Source organism: Protopterus annectens, chromosome 5.part0 (assembly GCF_019279795.1).
Source record: "Protopterus annectens isolate FY-2018-M chromosome 5.part0, PAN1.0, whole genome shotgun sequence".
In the NCBI taxonomy this organism is placed as follows: Eukaryota; Metazoa; Chordata; order Ceratodontiformes; family Protopteridae; genus Protopterus; species Protopterus annectens.
This window is the reverse complement of record NC_056735.1, coordinates 802319153-802333002: the sequence shown is the minus strand read 5'-3', so window position 1 is coordinate 802333002 and position 13850 is coordinate 802319153. Positions and strand designations below refer to the sequence as shown.

General features: G+C 37.5%; 1 long non-coding RNA gene across 1 annotated transcript in view; it reads right to left on the bottom strand.

Annotated features, from left to right (window-relative positions):
• Positions 1-6613, bottom strand: part of LOC122802049 — a 100051-nt gene extending 93438 nt beyond the window's left edge. Inside the window, exon 1 of the long non-coding RNA XR_006364861.1 lies at positions 6514-6613. This is a non-coding gene — a long non-coding RNA (uncharacterized LOC122802049). The remainder of the gene's footprint in view (positions 1-6513) is intronic.
• Between the last annotated feature and the right edge of the window lie 7237 nt (positions 6614-13850).

The window sequence follows — 13850 nt, the reverse complement described above, 5'->3', positions numbered from 1 at the left end:
GGTATACACCAGAGTTCAGTTCTGAGCCTACTGCTGTTCATACTGGTGATGGACTACATTAGAAAATAGGTTGGAGGGGACACTAAGGAAATCATTTTTCATTCTGCAGCTTATTAGACAAGGGTATGGCATCCACGTCCATGAAGGTGATCATTCCACTGTATTCTGCATGTTTTAGGCCAATCATTGAGTATAATGCCCACTTCAATATGTACCTGTCCAAGCACCTGACCCAACTTGAGCAACTACAGTGTTTCCTTACTAAGAAAATCAATGGCCTATAGTACCAAAGCAACACTAATCGTCTCAAAGTCATGTCCCTCTTTCCTGATTCCTAGAGGCTACCGAGGGGCAATCTTTGCTTCACTTATAATGCCTCCACCAACTCTGTCCTTTCAGATCTACTACACAACTGCCAGTCCATTAGTTGTATTCAGTAAATTAGTCAGTTAAAAAATGGCATAGTTAAAGAACTGTGATATCCATGTTTTTCCAGTTAGCAAAACCAATTGCTGCAGATTTCATCTTTTAACAGCTACATAAAACATGAAACTATTTTTTGAAAAAAAAACAGGTATTTTTTTTTGAGTAGAATAGGAACCCTGAAGCAAGTAAAGTTTTCACTGGAGTCAGAAACACGCACACACACACACACACACACACACACACACACACACACACACACACACACACACACACACACACACACACGCATGCACGCTCACACACACACACACACACGCACGCACACACACACACACACACACACACACGCACGCACGCACGCACACACACACTATAATCGAATAGGCAAGGTATCTAAAAGAAGACAAGAAAGTGAAGTGGAAAGGATTTGGTAGAAGAGATCTGCTCCAGAAGGAAAAGGAAAAATGTGTCCTAGTAGAAGCAGTGAGTACACAAGAGCTAGTTTACTTTAATTTTCCCATCTGAGTTATGCTTTATTTGTTTTTTTTTTTTTTGTTATTTTAGTTTATTATGTCAGCCAGCAGACTATGCTGATTAAAAGGGAACATTTTAGACATAATCTAGTATGCAACTAAAAGACAAACATGCAACAACATATAGAAAACTACAAGACTGTGGAAAATGGATAACTAGCATGAAATGACAACATATGTATTAACATGCAGTTTAACAAAATATATATATATTTAGGTACAATAAATATAAGCTGGGTCCATGGCACAGAAGGATAAAAACTTCACCACAACCTGGTTAACCTGGAATTGATTAGCAACCTGACTATTGGAGGAGCTGACAGATGAGGCTAGGACTGAGCAGCTAATGTTAGTTTGCATATCCTGTAGGACAGAAACTGCAATGCTGATGCCTACTAGAGATTGGACATCACAACATGCATTACTTAGAAGATGTGCACTTGGCTAAGACAGGCGTTGCAGTTATGTGCTGTAGCTTTTACAACAGGTATGTGGAAACATGCATGCACATGATGGAAGGCACAGAAAGCCTTTATTTTGTCAGGTGTATGGCAGTTACCAAACACTGGGGTTGCTTTAAAATAGGAAAAAAATGACTGGCTGTCTGGTTGATCACCATTCCATGGTTAGCTCTCACATCTTAGGGAAAATGGTCATAAGCAATGCAATAGGTCAAATGGCTGTCTAGCAAAGGGGTAGGAAATAAAAGCATACAAAAATATGCAAATAGTGCAACAGCATACATAGTTTAACAATATCATTTAAGTTGCAAAGGGACACTGGTGTGTCCCAAAGACTATGCACCAATAGTTTCAATGAACATGCTATGTTACCTCTCTGTTAGAGACTATATTGATTGCTAGCTTTCCCTTGAGGGGTTTCTGCATTTTCCTCTGCAGTAAGAGCTTAAATTAGTTAGCCACATCATGTTTATGCAGTTATGGTAGCCTTATAGGACATGTACAATGAAAATAAATTGCTACTGACACAGATGAGCATCTTTTAGGGATCCTAGTCACTAGCAAATGGTCCACAGGGGTCAGGCATATAACTGCATGCTTTGTTTTCTTGTATGACCTTGTAGTGATTCAAGAGTATACATTGTGCCTCTTTACAACCTCATTATACTAAAGGCTGTACCGCCTGATCTTTTGGAGGTAACAGCATTTGGGAACCAAGGGCCCACACTGATGCTAGTCTAAGAGGTGGACATCTGGCTAAGTGCTGATCTCATAAAGTCAGAGTGGAATTTCTGATTGGTACACAAGTCATCTCTGTAGTGCAACTGGATGAAGTATGACTATAGTAATCCCATATCAGTTATTGACTTGTGTGCTAGAAGATCTGACAGAGGAGGATAGGGACAAGAACTCTGCAGTGGCTCCCCATCCTGGTGTGAGGATGGCAACTTGGTCTACTATAAGGGCAGAGGATGAGCATATCTACTAGGCAGTACCATGATGCACTGTCAGTAGTACCGAGCACATGATAATTATGATGCATGTGATGCTCAGGCTGATGTAGTGCAAATATCTTGCTAAGCTGCTGCTACAATTGATTGGTCTTGGAGGAAAACACACCTATCATTTGTGGTTATCTGGGTAACTCTCACCCCTATCTCTGGTCATGAGAGAATACAGGTGCTGCTAGGCTAAACTCCATAGCAAAAAAGGCATTTCTGTGTTCCATATAGGGATGTAAGCTGTAGACATCAGTACATCAGGGGCAACAAATGAGTGACAAACCAGATGGAGGAGGCTGATGGTCAGGATGCACAGATGGAGGGGGTAGCAAGCATTTATGAAAAAAGAATGGGTAGTATATTCAAGGATAATGTGGATTATTCCATTTCAGAATAACTGAACAACATATCTTCTGCCTACTGTCTTTTTAGACTGCATGATTATAACAAGTGCTATTAATTTTCTATCTACCAAAAGAACATTGTGCTGTTTGGTCCATTTTCTGCATAATTGGACTCCCCCAAATTCTTTATTTTGCTTGGGAAAATCCATAATACTCAAGACAGTAACCAATACCTCTCACTTGCAAACAGCATGCTGGTACTAAGTACCTTCACAGTGTTCCTCATCTTCAAATTGATTTTGCTACTCATTGGATGTTAACAGGCAAGCTACAAATAAGCATATTGTAATTATAGCTTTCCACATCTCTGATATCTTTATGTACTGTATCAAAGATACAGAGTTGATAAACAAACCTTTGCAGGGTTATACTAGGGACCTACAGTTTTAGAGCTGTCCTATCATTGATTTGAAAGTATCATAAACCATATTTAAGCTCACAGCAGGCAAGATTTCTTCTTGTTTAGCTAGTGTTTCATCTTTTAACAAATTCAAAATAGGTCAGTATTTAACCAGTCATATTTGATGGCTATAGAATATGGATTGCAGTAATAAACTCCTTAATAGTCTAGGAAAAGAGCTGGCAAGACTGCACCATGAGTGCCATTTCTTCAAAACAGGGTGAAATGACATTTGAACAAACCAGGTTTGCAGGAGTGCTCACAAAACATGCATGACATTTTGCCTGTTGTGTCCCCTTAGTTAATATAACCGAGTTTGAGGATACTGAATCTTAGGAAAAAGAGGAATTCCTTGATGTAGAGTACCTTCAGTTCTCACATTGCTTTGACTATCACATAGTTATTCCTCTGAGAATTATCCTTGTCTATCAAACCAATGTCCAACTCCATTATAATACAAATGTCTTACAGAGATGGAAATTGGAAAATGTACTGTAGGAGTGGTTGAGAAAATTGTGTGTGTGTGTGTGTGTGTGTGTGTGTGTGTGTGTGTGTGTGTGTGTGTGTGTGGCTGTGTGTGCCTAGCCATACCAATGCACACACACACACACACACACACACACATATATATATATATATATATATATATATATATATATATATATATATATATATCTATATATATGTATGTGATGTTTTATAATCTATACAGATTATGCTGAACTTTTTATGTTTTCCCCCTGCAGCATACAGCTTGAGACTTGAACTATTTTTCTCTCTCTATTCATGGCATGGTGTGTGTCAGTATCACAAGAAAGATAATAGTCACAGATCATCTATGAGCAGCACATTTAGGTGTCTAGCCAAGCTAAAGCTAAAAATCTGTAAAGCCAAATTAAGGTGAGGATGACCCAATTCAAGGATTAATGCCATAGCTCTTGTGCACGTTCATTCTGGTATGACTTTAAGTGCAGTAAATTAAAAAGAGATAACTATCTGGGAGTAAGTGAATGCATGAATTTATGTTCTTTCACTTGTCACATTAACTGATATACTGTAACTCTGCTTCATAAACACAAGATATATTTCAATCCATACATACTGAAAACCGCACTAAATGCTGAAAGGAGATGAACATGTCTGGTGTGCATTCACTATGACCACTGTTGCTATCCTGATTTGTTCAGCGGTAGATGATAGCCAGAGACCATTTTATCATTACAACACAGAATCCTATGATTAATAATGGAGTCAGCATCACTTGTCTGATCTTATACCAAATATCCAGCATAAATAACTTTTGTTAGCAAAACCAACATACAAACCTGAATGCACCCAAATCATCTAATCTCAATAGTAAAACAGGGTTGGGTCTGGTTATTACTTGGATGGGAACTCACTGGTGAATACCAGGTGGAAATGTTCATTCTTACAACAAAACATAATTATCCAGAGATCAAATGTAAATTCAGCTGCTAAAGTCAAGTATGAAAGCATTTTATAAATATATTAACAGCTCTTAAAAGGTTTAACAGAGCCATGGGGGGAATTAAAGCAGGCAATTGGTGAGACAGAAGAAACGTCATAGATGGTCAAAGTCTTTACCACAGTATTCATCTCTTTATTTAATATATGATACCAAATCACTGAACTGTATTTGTATGTATAACTCTATGATGTCTCCAAGGCCATTTTAAGTGTTAGACCCTCAAGAAATATAGGCCCAGCTAACATTCATATGGGTATCTACTGGAGCTTTTATTAAGAAGAGGGTTGTCAAGTGTCTCTTCCATTATTTCATGCTTTCTCTGTGGTAATATGCTGTAGTTATACTAGCACACAGATAAGATGGCATAAATGAATTACAATTTTTAAACAGACCATCCTTATGTAACTGAAATGCAAAGTGCATACTTTCAGTATTACATACATCCCACAATATTATTTTGTGAGATGAAGTAATGATCAGTAAATCCAGATGTATTAGTCTTGCTAAATTTAACACTTTAAGCAAACCTGTCAAAGGTATCCAAAATATCTAACATTATGATAGTTGTGCTAACTTAATATTTCATAATTGTATCTTTTACACTATTCTCTTGATTTCCAACGGGCTATTTGAGAAAAGACAAACAGTTTTCATTAATGGCTTCAGATTTAGGTGGATTAATATTGACAGTGGTGTTCCTTAGTGTTTAATACCTGGTGGCCACTATGTTCAACTTTCTGCTTCCCATACATCCCATTAACAATTAAGGATGTCTTAATGATTTAACCTGTTGATAACTACAAGCATAGCATAATAACTCATACATGTGGTAGGTGGCTTGATTTTTCTCCAGTGATTGCTTGGTGGGGCTTGCAAGTAACATTCAATTTAATGCTGACCACTGTGCACTTACTCACTTTATTGTTAGGCAGTTCAGTTTGCATCATCATGAAGTAGAACTGCAATTAAAAACGGGGACTGTAACTAAATATCTTTGTGGCAGTATGTACAATTAACTGGTATTATGTTTGCACTTAGTATATTTGCAACAGCACATTTTAAAATGAGTCTTATACTAAAATAATATATTCTAGAAATGGAACATGCCCTTTAAAGTTTTAGTCATACTCAATTTTGATTATAACCCCCCCCCCTTCCTTTCCATGTGAATAATGCTAATGACACTACCTAGCTGAAATTTATGGAAAGGATATTTACTAAAGTAATTCCTTCACTGGACAGGCTTGTTTATTACTTAAGTGTACATCCTATGATACTATAAAGCACAAGTGTTTTGCTTATTATAGAACACATTCTATTTGGATAATAAGGTATTTAGTATGAAGGCTGGACATTCGGTTGCTACAGCAAAACACAGCATAACTTGCAATGCAGTTTTAAAATCAAACTAGATGAAACCATTATGTAGAAAAGATAGGTTCTCCGTCTAATGTGAAGGAAACTATAAAGGGCAATGTGGTCAAATTATTGAATTGTTATGACTACTAGAAAGCAAAGCAAAAGTTTTTTTGACTAGCATCTTAGAATCCTTAATTTTAGAGGACTAACAAAACCAGAACATAAGTAATGGCCATTATAAAATATGAAATGCATTATAATTCATCCAGGTAGACTTTGTGATAAGTTTCACAAAAGCAGGGTCAGATAATAAAGCTGTGCTTTACTGCTGATGAACTGTAATACAAACCTATCTTAATGCATCTATATATAAGACATAACACATTAATGCATACATATTAATACATAATTAAGTACATAATTGACATAATGCTGCTTACCATTAACTGTTGCCAGAGCGATCAGGACAATGAAAGCCAATGCCATGTAAGACATGATGAAGGGTTTGTTTTTGGATGTGCTTTGGGTCACTCTATACAACTGATCCTGAATTTATATGTTATTCTTATTAGTGGATTAAGGAAATTGCTTTATCAGAAGAAATTTTAAAATGCAAAATAAAGAAATTCATTGGACTGTTGCAATACTATGACAAATATTATCATTGCATTATTTGCTGATGAAACAGTGCTGAATGTGATACAATATAACCACACAGAACAACAGGAGAGTCCTTGGTTACAGTTAAAATACTGCAAAACCATAATATCTGCAGTAATAAAATATAATTAAAAGACTGAAAAGTACTATACTATAAGTGTTGCCAGGGCTATCAGGACAATGAAAGCCAATGCCATGTAAAACATGATGGAAGGTTTGATTTTGGATATGCTTTGGGTCACTCTATACAGCTGATCCTGAATGTTTACGTTATTCTTGTTACCGAATCAAGAAAATTCCTTAACCAGAAGAAATTTTAAAATGCAGAATGATGAAATTCATTGCACTCTTGCAGTACTATGACAAATATTATTGTTGCATTATTTGCTAATGAACATGATACAATCTAACCACAGAGAACAACAAAAGAGTCATTGGTTACAGTTAAGAAACTGCTAAACCACAGTATCTTCAGTAAAAAAAAAATAATTAAAAGATTGCCAAGTACTCTACTAGGTCTGATTCCAAGCAAGTATATATTGTGTGTTATGCAAAACTGTATAAGTTTTAGTATAGATCTCTGAATTGTGTATCAGTTTTTTTCTCTTCTAAACTTTTTATACTTTACTTTCTTATATATAACTTTTTATATTTTACTTGACTGTAACTTACTATTTCATAAATTTTTGGAGCTTTTCTCCCTGGGCCTCTGCTGAAAATGGACATGGATGCAGTCAGACTATCCCAGTCAACAAATGTAAAATAAATAAAATAAATAATTCTGCAAATTAAAAAAGAGCAAATTGCACAGAATAGGACAAAAAGGGACTGATAATATTTATCAGGGTTGAGAATAAAAGTATTTGACGAGTGTCCTACCTTGATCTGTAACAGAGGACTCACTCCTGGGGCTTATTTTCCAGTGTCTTTACATAAGCTTTCAAGGATGAACTTGGATGGAGGCATGGTGACTGTGGCAGATATCTCATCCTGCCATAAGCTGAGCACTTAACAGTACATATACAATCTGGAAATTTTAACAAGCAGTTACAATAGGGTATTTGCAGTTTGATGCTGACATCTGACACTTTGAACACATGACCCTATACATGACATAAATCTATTAAAACTAGTTTATCTGAACAAGAGTTTGTATGATATACTGACTTATGAGTTCAAAACATTGGAATAGTGGAACTGAATGATGACTTTATTAGTGGGATGTTGCAGAGAAATAAGAAGGAATTTTCCACAAGGAAAAAAAAATAAATGGCATTTACTAAGTCTGAGAACATTTCAAACAGAACTTCCCACTGCTATCAGACATATGGCTCCCATTAAAATCCTTTTACTGTGACAATAATTAGAAACTTTTAAACAGATAATGAAAAAGCTAATGATGACTACAGCTAAAGTACATTACATAATTATATATTTTGCAGTCAGATTTTTAAACAGTATTATATAAATTTCACTTACTTCGCCATAGTCATATAACACCTGTCCTCTGAATCATCACTAAAACCAAAGATTATCTAGTGTCAAAGTAAATCCACCTGTTTAAAATAAAGATTTGTTCCAGTGCTCACAAAATACAAACAAATTAATGAGAAGCTAAGAACTTATTATGCCAGTGATCTGTCTTATATTGCATTCTACACTGCTGTATATTATTTTATTACTTGGAACTATATTTGATATATAATTTAGATAGGTTCATAGCTGAAAAAGTTCCATGTTGAATCGTTTTGCTCTATAAACAAAAGATTATTAGACCAGAAAAATGAAACATGAAATTAAGATAATATGTTGGCAAAGAAATGCTGGTCAGTACTAAATGCACAGCAACATGCAAATGGTTTGATTTCCTGTTTTCTGAATACAGCAGTGCAGTTTAATGTACCTAATATGAAGTATCTAGATAGCATATTGTTTGAGCTGTCATTGACTGATAGAAATCCAATCCCTCTATTTCACCTTTCTTTGCACAATTCAAGAAAAGCACCACAAATGTGCTTTGCAAGAAATGGTAACATTCATGCATTTATTTAATCTGTTAAGCTAAGTCTTGTAGGGATAGCTAGTGAATTATGAGAGAATCTCACTGATCTGAGAAGTTAGGAATATTGCTGAGTGTAATCAACTGGCTTAATATGCTGGATATGCTGAACATTGCATATGTCAAGAACTTGCCTAATAGCCTGGGATTATGATGGAAAGAGAAGCTGCAGAAAACATTTACTGGGATTGTAAGGAAAGGGGATAAGATATGGGATTGAGATTCAGTGAATAAGAGTGGAGAAATCACCATGGTGATGGAGTATAGCTGAGATTAAATACTTGGTAGCATCTGGTGAGGTGAGGTGGTAGTGTAGGAGGGTGAGCGGTTGGGAAGGACTAAAGGGATGAAGATATAGACATGAGAGGGTGGGAAGGGCTAAAGGAATGAAGATCGAGGCAAACTTTTAGTGTGAAGTGCACAGCTGCTTAGAAAATGTTATATATAATGCATTATTATGTATATAATGTGTAATTATGAATGTAACCCTCTGATGAATGCATTTCTATATGTATATCACTTGCCACAGTGTAATGTATGACACTGTAATGCAGTAATGTGTGGTAGTGATGAATGTATTCTATATGTATTCAATATGCAAAATTTCTATTTTTCTTTTGGAGCTTTTCTCCTCAGGCCTCTTCTGAAAACGGGCAATTGTAGCCCAGTCGGAAAAACCCGGTCAACAAATATAAAATAAATAAATAAATAAATATGAGAATGTAAGTAAAATTACAAGTGTGGCAATAACAAGGAAATTATGCCACTGGGGCAGAGGAATAGCTTTGGATAAGTGGATACCTATTAGGAAGGGGGTGGGGGAGGATAGAGACATAAGAACAATGAAGGATATGGGGTGGTGAGAAAGAGAAGGGAAAATGCAGTTTAGGGGTCTGAGCTGATGAGCTGTGGGTATAAGCTTGGAGAAGAATAAACGTGAGGAGGCAGTTTGGGATAAGTGCAAAAGGGGTTGGAGGGTAGGAAAAGTGGGGGAAGGATGTGTGCAGACCAGATGTGGTAAGAAGTAACTAAAGGGTGAGACAGACTTATATGAGGGTGTAATCAAAAGTGGAAATTATAAGTGTAGGCAAGAAATATCTGGACTCCAAAGAATAGGAGAGTTTATAGGAGAAGTTAAGAAGAAACTGAGAAGTTTGTTTAAATTTTATGGGTATGTGAAGGAAGGCGAGGAGGGAGGAAAAGGGCTGAGAGAGAGATAGAGATAAGACAAAACTAAGCATCTGTCAGGATGAATGCAACAGCTACAATGTGTGAGTGGAATAAGGACATTAATGTTTGTTTACTCAGTAGATGGATAATTGGTTATTGGACCCTTTTCACTCATGGCTAGAGCAAAACAGCAGAAGTGTAATCACAGAATGCAAAATATTACATTATTTGTTTTACAAAAAATGTAAGCATTTCTTTCTGCATAGTATGAAACACTAATGGAGCATTGCATGAACCTTTTCACTGTTTTGTTCAGTTTTGCAGATGAACAATGGATATTAAATGCATTTTGGCAGTCAATAAATGTAAGTGATATCCATCATATTTTTTATTCATATTTCAGTCATTCTGTGTATCTTTAGTTTGTTTTGTAATCATATTTATATAAAATTAATAAACAGGATTTAGAAGTAAATTTAGAAGTAAATAAACTAACACAGTTGCAAGTATTAGTAATAATCTGGGAGAATTATCTCTGTCAGCAAAAGAAATTGCTTGAGTTTTTTGAAATATAATATTCCTTATAAGCTGAACATGCCACTTGTCGTTATTAATTAAACTGTATTTGAAATTGCTTGAGTTTTTTTATCATTACAGTTATTATTATTATTATTATTATTATTATAAACTACCTTATGAACACCCATCTTGTTATTATTATTTAGACTATTTGTATTGAATATCATGTGTTTCCTTCCATAGCATTTCTCTTTTTGTTTATTATGTAGATACATTTTGAAGTGTTTGTTATAAGAAGCATTGTAAATGGAAATCTAAAAATAGAAAATGATGTAAGGATGTTACCTGTATATCTTAGGTTCATAGGTTGGTACTAGGCTATCGGCCCTAGGGCTTATACAAGCCTAGCCATAACAATTCTCTGGATATTTCTTCCCACAATATTTACTTCTCTGGACCTCTGTCTAGCGGGGTGACTGACATAATCCCCGGGATGAATTTCCTATCTTCCATCCAATCATCAAGGTTCCTTTTGAAGAGGGACAAGGAGGCGCTCTGCTTGACATGTATGGGCAGTCTATTCCAGAGTATGGGGAGTCCCTGGGTCAGGAACCTATCCCTCCAGCATGTTTTGTTCATTGTGATGACAAAGTTTAGATCCCTGGAGCGTGTGGCTCTGGGGGGATTAGGATTTCTTTAAGTGGAGCATGTCCAACAGCTCAGGGTTTGACATGGCCTTGTATGTTAAGCAGAGATCACCTCTGAGTAGACAATATGCCACAGAGTATAGCTGGAGTTTTTTTAGATGGTCAGCATATGGCATCTGCTTTAGGCCTGTGATTCTTTTTGTGAGGTATTTCTGTGGCCTTTCCAGCTGTTGCAGATGTCTTGTGAGGTACATACCAAATGGGGCATTATATTCTATAATGGGTCTAATGAGGGATGAGTACAGTGGGACAAAGACCTCTTTTTTTCTGGATATAAAGCCCTTAGTGATGAGGTGTGCCACACAAAAGGATTTCCTGACTGTTGTAGCAATGTGGTTATCAAAAGTGAGACCACTGTCCACCTGTGTGCCTAAGTCTCTCATCACACTTTCGATGTTTAGTGTACTGCCACCTATGTGGTTATTCATGGGTACATGTTTTTTTCCAAAGGGGATAACTATACATTTCTTGGCATTAAGCTTGAGCCCATGACTCTGGCACCAAGCATCTGTTTCTGTAAGGCCCTTTTGTAGAATATCCACATAATTTGGGGATTCAATAATGGCTCCCAGTTTGCAGTCATCTGCGAACTTTGTTAGCCAGAGTCCCTTAGTGTTGGCCTGTACTTCAGAGAAGTGGATGCCAAACAAGAGTGGTCCCAAGACTGAACCCTGAGGTCCTCCACTTGTCATTTGTCTGGAGCTGGATTTGGAGTCAGCTACTTTTACATTCTGGGTTCTGCCAGTAAGCCAGTTGGCAAACCATCAAGTGACGTAGGGATTTATGCCCAGCTTAGTAAGTTTATCTATGATTCCAGAGTGGAGGATGGTGTCAAAGGCCTTGGCGAGGTCCAGATAGGCTGTGTGGACCGTCTTACCCTCATCCACAGCTCTGGAGACTGATTTGAAGAAGTCAATCAGATTCAGGAGACAAAATCGTCCCTTCACAAACCCAAACTGGGTGGGGTCCAGTGTTTGAACGTTGCCAATGTTTTTTTTATAAGTTCCATGATAATGCGTTCCATGCCTTTGCAGATCAGGCTTGTCAGACTGATGGGACAGTAGTTCCCGGGATCCAAGGTGGATCCCCCTTGTGGAGTGGGATAACTGTAGCTGTGCGCCACTCAGTGGGCATGAAGCCTGAGGTGAGGCTATGATTAAACATGACACTTAGGAGAGATGCCAGTTTATTTTGTAGTTCATGTAGTACACAGCTTGGAATGTCATCTGGTCCCATGGATTCTGTATTCTTAGCTTTGGAGAGTGCGATTTCTACCTGTGTGGCCATGATTACCGGAATTTGGCAATCTTTTGGTATTGAGATGGGCCCTTTAGGGGGTGAGAGTGGGGTGATGTTGGCACTAAATCGATCTGCTAGGATATTGGCAATATCCTTGGGATCAGTATATTTAATGCCATTTTGTTGTAGCTCAGAGCAGATCTGAGTATTGCCATTTAGATTCTTGACATAACTATAGAATGCCTTGTGGTTGTCTTTGGAATCTTTGGCAATTTTATTTTTGTAACTGGCTTTGGAGGATTTTATGAGTGATCTCAGCTTCTTACTGAGGCTGGTGAGGGAGTTTTTTGCATCCTGGGGTTTTCCTCTATTCTGCAACAGTTTCTTCCTTCTGTTGTATAGTTTGTTTATAGCAGGGAACCACCAGATTCGCTTCCATTTTTTGGAGAAGAGCATCTTGGTTCTATTTAGGATGGCACAATTCATGCACAAGTGGATGTGCTCGTACAGTGCCTTAGTTTAGGATTATGCAGTTGAACTTTCAGATCCCGCCTACATGGGTGTCATGAAGTTTGTCACTTCTGACTTCAGCAGCATAAAGTTGGCTTTGGAGAAGTTTTTTAATGAGGTTTCCTTACTGGGGGTGGGGGTGGGATGTGGATGTCAAGGGTGATTTGCTTATGGTCAGACCTTGCCAATGAGGAGGTGACCACTGGTGTGGAGAATCTATCTCCCATGTTGGTAATGACCAGGTCTAGAATATTGGAGCCCCTGGTAGGACAATGGATTAGTTGATCCAAGGCATTGGAATTTATGGATTCAAAGAACCGTTGGGAAAAGGAGGTGGTACCCAAATAGTTTTCCCAGTTAATGGCAGGGTAGTTGAAATCACCCAGTATTAGGGTGTTTGGTTGTATCTTAATATTTGTCAGTATGTTTAGAAAGGTGTAGTGAGAATCTTGCGGCATGGTGGGGGATCTGTAGCAAGCTACAATTTGGATTGCAGTCTTACCTAGTGTTAGTTGCAGCTGGAGAATTTCAGATGCATTGTGTTGGGCAACTAGCCTGGATGTGTGACTATCCTTGGTGAATATGGATACTCCTCCACCTTTAGTGTTTCGGTCTTGGTTTTGTAGCCGAAAAGTGTGGTAAGAGTTGAGTCTGGTATTGCAGGGGTGCTCTCTGGAGCCTTGAACCAGGTCTCAGTTACCGCACAGATATCAATATTCTCCATTTTTAGGAGTGCCTCAAGAGAGTGAATTTTGAGGTTTAGACTTCTGGCATTGAGTAGCATTACCTTCAGATTTTGCATGCTTGTATCTGTTACGGTAGTGGTTTTGTCCTTTGAACCTTGCCTAAAAAAGGCACTATAGGGGTGGCAAGAGCTTTAGCCAGTAACCTGAAACCCAAGGGTGACAGGTGC